The 8,578-nt window shown below is 41.6% G+C and overlaps 1 non-coding gene across 1 annotated transcript; it reads left to right on the forward strand.

Annotated features, from left to right (window-relative positions):
- Positions 1 to 735: 735 nt before the first annotated feature.
- Positions 736 to 808, forward strand: TRNAK-CUU. The gene has a single exon. It is a non-coding gene; the product is annotated as a tRNA-Lys (tRNA).
- Positions 809 to 8,578: the final 7,770 nt, after the last annotated feature.

Genomic DNA, 8,578 nt, shown 5'->3' on the forward strand with positions numbered 1-8,578 from the left:
ATGGTCAAAACAATTCCTAATTTTACCTAAAACCCTTCAGAGGGGCACCTGGGTGGCTCAGTCGTTAAGCGTCTGCCTTCGGCTCGGGGCGTGATCCTGGAGTCCTGGGATCGAGCCCCGCATCCAGCTCCCTGCTCCGCTGGAAGCCTGCTTCTTCCTCTCCCACCCCCCCTGCTTGTGTTCCCTCTCTCATTGGCTGTCTCTCTCTCTGTCAAATAAATAAATAAATAAAATCTTTAAAAAACAAAAAAACAAAACTTGTCCCAATAGCAATCTCAATTGCTTCATGGGTCCATCTTACTCACTGTTGTATCTCTAGCACCTGGCACTGTGCCTGGCCCATAGTAATCAGTCCACAAACAGCTGTTGAATGGATGAAATCAATGAAGCACCCAGGGCTCTTTGGTAGATGCTAAAGTAGACAGTACTACTTATTATTACTAACGTATGAGGAACGCTTCCACCTTGGATTAAGGCTACCTCCTGAGACAAATGGCTTCGTGACAGCTTTCAAAAGAATCTGAATCCAAGGCTCCTGCAAACAAAAAAGATATATTATTTTGCTTTAGGTCAACAGATTATAATTGGGTTGTTCTGCCATTTGTGAAAGTCAGGAGGTATTTTAGCTCAAAGCAAATTTTAGAGTGGGTAGTGGGTATCATCCATAAAGCGTGTAATATAGAAAAAGTAGGAGGAGGAAGGGAAATAGGTTTAAAATAAAAGAGTGCATGGGGCACCTGGCTGGCTCAGTTGGTAGAGTATGGGACTCTTAATCTCAGGGTCGTGAGTTCAAGCCTCACACTGGGTGTGAAGGTTACTTAAAATAAAATTCAAAATAAAATAAAATAAAAGTCCAAAGGATGAAAGAAATATATTATTTCTGAGTTCACAGAGTCACAAGGAGAAAAACGCTTTAATCTAAGATATTTAGTGCTTCTTTATGATGGTTGGCCCTCGATTAGCTCCCACATTCCTTACTTAAATTAATATCTAAGAATGTCCCTGTGTGTGTGTGTATACATGTATACAGGTATTTTACAAGGAATTGCCTAGAAAATGTGTCTACATACATCGCTACTGAATAAATAATCATGATAGAAATAAACTCACTAATAATGAAAACTTCATGTACAAACAAATAGTTAAAAATCTTAATATCTGCATTATACCAGTGGAACGCCGTCACAGTGCTAATAGAGATACATGTGTAATATGACTAAAGACAAACATTAAAGGGATGTCCTTCAAAGGAAAGAACAAGTAGCATCGTGAACTGTGCTTACATGTAAGTTTTTCCTCCCAGGGATTTTATTTTTCTACAATCATTGCCTTCAACCATGCTGTATTGAATATCTTTTGCATCCCTTAATGATACCTTGGGTGGATTCCAAAGCTTTCTTGTTACTATCGGTGACTAAAACTCAGCTCAATCTAGTTAATGCTATGCATGCTGAAGTGTTCAGCAGTAAAATATCCTGATGACTGCATTTTACTTTGAAATGGATCCAAAAAGTAAGATAAAGTCATAGATGATAGGAACTACAGGAGAAGCATAGTTATGAGATAGAGCAAGCATAGCAGCATAGTAAGTGTAGAATCAAGGTGGTATATGGGTTTTTGTTGTATTATTCTTTTGACTTTCCTGTTTGTTTAAAATGCTCATGATATGGTGACTAACATAATATAATAAAAAAATATTATTATAAAAAAATAAAAATAAAATGCTCATAATAAAAAGTTCGAAAAACCAAAAAGGCCCTTCCTTCCCACACCTCCCCCTAGTTCATTCTCAATTTAAAGCATGAACTTCAAGCTCAATGTCAGTTCCATCTCTTCCCTCCTTCCAGGGGCATTTGACCCAGGGAACTGTGACTGCAGGGGCTACTGAGATGTGGGAAGCAAGTAAATCCCAGAAATTCCTGCCTGGAAGATTTCAAAACAGACCTAGTGGGCTCCTTTACTTTTGCAGTCAAGTTGTGGTTAAGTATCCAAATATGGAATTCAAAGTGAACAGGGACAGGTCTCACTGTCCAGTGTTGGCTCAAAGTGAGATGGAGAAGCAAATGAGCTTTAGACCTGACCGTGATGAGCCTTCTAGAAGACTGGGTCCCTTATTTAAAATGGGGATACTTAGCGCTAAAGGGTTAGACTCACCTACACCCATACTAACACTAGAAAAACTCCACCAAAAAACTGAACCTTAAATAAAAACACAATCCAGTCAAAAGATAATCTTAAATTTCCAGGGGTATAATCTTTTGGCTAGTTTCTCTTCTGATGAAGCTGATTTTCTTTCTTTCTATCACCATGGGAAAAATAAAATTCTGGAATTTGGAATGTGGACTCATTGACTAACATTTTTTCAGGTTATTTTCCAAGGCGGGCCCTTCCAATGTGATGACATTAAGGAAGTATCTTGGAGGGACAGGTCTTCCGCCTCTCCAGCTTCTTTCCTTTTGTCTGTAGTTGGTATGCCCTGCTGCCTCTTTGCCTACCCTTACGTCACAAACCCTGCCTATAAGCTAGAGTCTGCACTGCCCTCTCTCCTAAGCCTACCTTCCCCAAACCCTGGTCCTCTGTTGCCCCTCCCCTCCCATGCTCCATTCCTCATCCTTGCACTCAAGGTCTTCATGGTGTATGTAGTGCTGGTGACTAGGCATTGTCACTTAACACGGGCCTCTGTGTGTGGTGGTTCTGAGAGGAATTGGCACACTTCTCCACCACGGTCCCTAACAGTCTGTGAATCAGTCAATGGAATTTAGTGGATCTGTCACTGTGATGGTTAACCTTAGGTGTCAACTTGGCTAGGCTATGGTGCCCAGTCGTTTGGTCAAACGCTAGTCTAGATGTTACCATGAAGGTCTCTTAGATGGGATTCATACTCCCAATCAGTTGACCTTAAGTAAAGGAATTTATCCTTGATAATGTGGATGGCCTTCATCCAATCAGTTGAGGGCCTTAGGAGCAAAACTGAGATTTCCCAGAGAAGGAATTCTGCCTCAAGCTTGTAATATAGAAATCCTGCTAGAGTTTCTAGCCTATTGGCCTACCTTATAGATTTCCGACCTGCCAACCTCCACAGCAGCTTGAACCAATTGCTTAAAATAAATATTTCTTTTTCCCTTTCCCTCCTCCTCATTTCCTCTGACATGTTTTTGGCTTGTCGGCATCTGTACCCCCTTCTACATCTGGGGATCCCGCCTATGAAAGGCCCCAGCACAGATACACAGACATGGAACACAGCAGGTTATAGAACTCCATGATGGCGGCCACTATGCAGGCCCAAGACTCAGGTACTCCCTCTTGCGTTCACTTCTGAAGTCAGTCGCTAACGCCAACCATGACACTTCAGACCATTACAAACTCTCTGTGTGGAAGGGCGAGCTTTTAAAAAATTTCCAGTTTGCTGGGGACTGATATTTTATAACAGACCATAAAAATGAGTCACTAGAAAAATGAATAATAAATGAAAAAAGTCATAAAACTACACACCTCAACGATATATTATTAGGTTCTTGAGAGAAAATGACTCCATCAAAGCACTATAAAATTTCTCAATGCTTATTTTCAAATTCTGTACTTGTTGCAGATGCGTAACCAACATTTTGGAGACCCCCTGTGAGGGGCAGTGACTTAGACTTTCTTCTTGGAGGGCTGCAGAGGAAAGGGGCATGGTGCTCAGTAGCAGGTAGCACGGGAAGTAGTAGAGGTGTCTCAACCGGATTCTTCCGATGGTGTGGCCTGGCTAATTTCTGGCCCCTCATCCACTTTCCCCACTGTTTCATTTTGTCCATTCTCCAAGTAAGGCTTAGTGTCTTTTCTGGACTCTGTGAACTACCCAACATCCTTGCAAGAAAAAAATATCTGAACTAAAGTTACCCATGGCTATTGTTGGTAGTCTGTAGCCAAGAACCCTGACAAACACGAATACCCACAAATATTTATTGTGAACATTTTTTAAAGGTTTATTTTATTTACTTGACAGAGAGCGAAGAGGGGCAGAGGGAGAGAAAGAATCTCAGGCAGACTCCCCACCGAGCACAGAGCCCGACGCAGGGCTCACTGTCATGACCCTGAGATCATGACCTGAGCTGAAATCAAGATTTGGACGCTCAAGTGACTGAGCCACCCAGGCACCCCTTACTGTGAAAATTTTGAGAGGATTATGTGAGCTAATGGGAGTAAAGTGCTTATGTGGGGCTTAGAACCTAACAGGAGCTCAAGAAGCAATGTGGTAGACAGACCTCTGGGGACCCCCAGCGATTTCCCACTTCCTGGTATCCATACCTTTCAGTTCTCCCCTCTCCTTGAGTGTGGGTGGGAGCCTGTGACTTGCTTCTGATCAATAGAATATGACAAAGGTGAAGGGATGTTACTTCCAGGACTACTTTATATTATATGACTCTGTAGTAGTAGATTGGAGGGAGATTCTCCTTGCTGCTCTGATGAATTAAGCAGTAATGTGAGAAGTCCACATGGGAATTGGGAGAGAAGTATGCCTTTAGGACTCGAGGGAAGTCTCCAGCCAATAGTTAATAAAAATTGGGGCTCTCAGTGCTATAGCTATAGGGAAATGAATTCTGCCAACAATCTGACAAAGTTTGGAAATAAATCCTTCCCCAGCGGACCCTCTGATGAGAACTCATCCTTGACCAAGACCTTGAATTCAGTCAGAGACCCAAAACAGTGCTAGGCTGTGGCTGGACTCCTGATCTATGGAAACTGTTGTTTGTGTTGCTAAGCTTGTGGTAATTTGTTATGCAGTGATAGATAACAAATACAGGTAGTGATGGTTTTTATAATTTCTTAAGGAAATCATTGTGAAAATTAGCCCCAGTACCTATGGTATACTAAAAATGGATGCCACCTTCCCAGGCACCCAGTACAAAATCTTAAAATAAATCGAAGAGTATCAACTGAGATCTTCCAAAGGGATAGTCAAAACATCAACTCAAGGATGAGATTTCTTTAGTCTTATTTCAAAACTAATTTTAGAAATAAATGGAACTTGGTACAACTATTTTGGAAAACCTCTTTGCAGTGTCTACCGAAGTTGAACATATGCCCATTGTATGACCTTACAATTTGACTCTCGGTTATATGCACAGCTCAAATGAATGCTTATTTCCACCAGAAGACATGTATGAGAATATTGATAGCAGCACTATCCATAATAACTTTAAACTAGCAACTGTTTAAATGGCTATGAATGGCAGAATAGATAAATTGTGGTATATTCACACAATGGAGTACTATATAATGATGAGAATGAATGACCTTGAACTACACGAAATAATATGGATGGATCTCCCAAACAATGTTGAGCAAAAAGAAGCCAGATGCTAAACACATAGTATGATTCTATTTATATAAAGTTAAGGAATTACCCTTGGGGGTAGCATCTGAAAGAGGCATAAGAGTGACTTCTGGGATGTTGGTAATGTTCTGTTTCTTGATCTGGTTGCTGGTTCCATGGATGTGTTCAGCTTTTGAAAAAGTCATCAAACTCTTGTGACATATGTATTTATCTGTACCCATGTCATACCTCAGTAGAGATTTAAAAATGCATGTGAGGCTTGAATTCCACTTTGAAATAAGTGCATATGTGTTTAAATGTACAGAAAGTGTGTATCTCCCCAAATGTTCAAGCAAAACAGATTCTCAAGGAAGATGTACCACTTTTATTCTGTGGTTTTTCATCACTTGTGGCTTACCTTTCAGGGCTTGCTATCCTGGCTGAGATCAAGAAAAACCATGATCCTCGAGATGAAGTTTAAATGTTAGAATTAGGAATGCTGCAGGATGGGCTAGAGATTTTGAAGGATTTCTGCTCTCCTCCCTTAAACCATATGACAGAGATGACTGTCTCTGCTCTCCTGGGGTCAGATTTACCCTGTGTATAGAAAACACATTGGCTTCTGATAGACGTGATGGGTCTGGCTATTGATATCAACTCTCTTCCAGTTTAAGTCAAGCCAGTCCTTCATTCAGTGATGAGCTGTGACAGATCATTATTACTTTTGGACACAATTGGCAGGAGAGGGATGAGGGAAGGTTTTAATGGCCCAGTCCAAAAGATAAAGCCACCTTACTACTCCATTAGCCCTACTGCTCTATTCCAGGTTCTGCGGTTTTCTACACCTCTTGTTACTTCGATGTGCTATTGTTGAGTTGCAAAGAATCCAACGTATTTCTAAGCCAGAAGTAAAGTTGTTGAATGAAGGACAGCATCAAAATTTATGGATGGCAATTTAAGTCATTTCTTCATGACTTGAACTAGATGCAGTGGAATATTTGGTGGGCATTTGCTTACTTTTCTATAAATATAAGCATCTTTAAGGAATCTTTCCTCTCCTACATTGGTCTGCAAAATGTTTGAAGGTAAGGTTCTCTTCATATACATTCTTTTAAGAGTTTAGTAAGCAGGTACATAGTTGGTTAAATGAAACTCCAGGTTTTCTGTATAGAAGGGAGGTTTCATTGCAGTTGAAAAGGGGTAAGAGGGGGTTATTTCCATAAAGAAGGGAGGTTTCATTACAGTTAAGGGGGGATTAGAGGAGATGAGGGGACCTGCCTCAGACCCATGTTTGCTTACTAACAGGTTTTAATTAAACTGCATGTTAATTTGGGATGACTTTGGTGGGTTCTGATGGAAATGATGGAGCAGATTGCGCACCTGACCAAGACACCCTTTATTGGAGTGAGGACAAGCAAATAATTAAGACAGTCTGTCTTGGTAATAGTACTTTGGGACAATTCCACACACACACCTCCCAGGATCTTACTGTCTTCTGGGAAAGGTATTGACATCAACAACTACAGTAACAGTTCTCTCATATAAGTGCTAAATTTGTCTGGGTCCAGTTGCAGATTGTTAAATGTATTATTTAGTTTAGGCATGAAAGGAATTAGGAACCTTAGGACAAGAAGATGTGGTCCATATAGACAATGGAATATTACTCAGCCATCAGAAAGAACGATTACACAACACTTGCAGCAACATGGACGGGCNCTACAGTAACAGTTCTCTCATATAAGTGCTAAATTTGTCTGGGTCCAGTTGCAGATTGTTAAATGTATTCTACTTAGTTTAGGCATGAAAGGAATTAGGAACCTTAGGACAAGAAGATGTGGTCCATATAGACAATGGAATATTACTCAGCCATCAGAAAGAACGATTACACAACACTTGCAGCAACATGGACGGGCCTGGAGGAGATTATGCTAAGTGAAATAAGTCAAGCAGAGAAAGGCAATTATCATATGGTTTCACTCATTTATGGAACATAAGAAATAGGAAGATCGGTAGGAGAAGGAAGGGAAGAATGAAGAGGGGTAAACAGAAGGGGGAATGAATCATGAGAGACTGTCGACTCTGGGAAACAAACTGAGGGCTTCAGAGGGGAGGGGGGTGGGAGATTGGGATAGGCCAGTGCTGGGTAGTAAGGAGGGCACGTATTGCATGGTGCACTGGGTGTTACATGCAAGTAATGAATCATGGAACATTGCATCAAGAACTGGGGATGTACTGTATGGTGACTAATACAACAAAATAAATATTATTAAAAAAAGGAACCTTAGGACATTCTTGGGAGGATTAAAGGAGCAGGTTCTAGACTGAGCTTCCACGGATGATGCCTAGAACACCACAGAACTGGCCCACCAAGGGAGCTTCTACCTTTACTGGGGAATGATCAGGACGTGGGGCTTCAGGATGCTTCTGCCCTCTCTTGACTTTAGGACTCTACTCCCTTAACTGCTTCCTGGGGATAAGGAAGCCATTGCCACTCTTGGCTCAAGGACACACTTCCTCAGCTGACTCATGCCAACAAAGAAGAGGCTCTGTGTCCTGCTTGTGAGCACCCGCCAGAGGAGGGACTAGGCACTGGAACCTCTACTACCACTATCACAGAAAAGCCGACTGCTTCCACTGCTATGCTTGCTTAGAGGAGTGTGGTCTCCCTCCCATCCCTACCCTTCAGTCCTTAAAGAGGTGCATCTAGGTGGCATAAGCCAGGTCACAAGAGGAGCCTGAGCTCTAAGACAGCTTGGGAAAGGTAATCTTTAGCTTTCTAACCTCCAGCCTTCAGGAAGGCATGTTAGAAGTCATTGGTCCTCAAACTTGAGCATGGGAGTATGGTAAAGTATGTTAAAACATAAATTGTTGGGGCCCACCTTTGGAGTTTCTAATTCAGTAGGTTTGGGGTGGGGGCCCCAGAGAACTGGTGCTGCTAACAATTCCCAGGTGGTGTTGGTGTCGCTAACTAGAGATCACACTTTGAGAACCACTGCTCTAGGAGAACTGGAATGGATTTGAGAAAACGAACTTGCAGTATATATTACAATGTGCGTAAGAATCACCTGTGTAGGGTTGGTTATACTAGAAGGTCTTCCAAAATACCCATCCACTGGGTCTATAGTAGAGGTCAAAGGTATGCACTTTGAACCAGTTCTCTTGGCTATTTTTATATTGCTGGTCTATTGGAGAACAATTTGAGAAACATTGGCTTGGAGCACTGGTTCTCTCCCTTGGCCGCGTATTACAATGCCTCAAAGAACATTAAAAAGTACTGATGTC

The sequence above is a fragment of the Ailuropoda melanoleuca genome, chromosome X (assembly GCF_002007445.2).
Source record: "Ailuropoda melanoleuca isolate Jingjing chromosome X, ASM200744v2, whole genome shotgun sequence".
Classification (NCBI taxonomy): domain Eukaryota; kingdom Metazoa; phylum Chordata; class Mammalia; order Carnivora; family Ursidae; genus Ailuropoda; species Ailuropoda melanoleuca.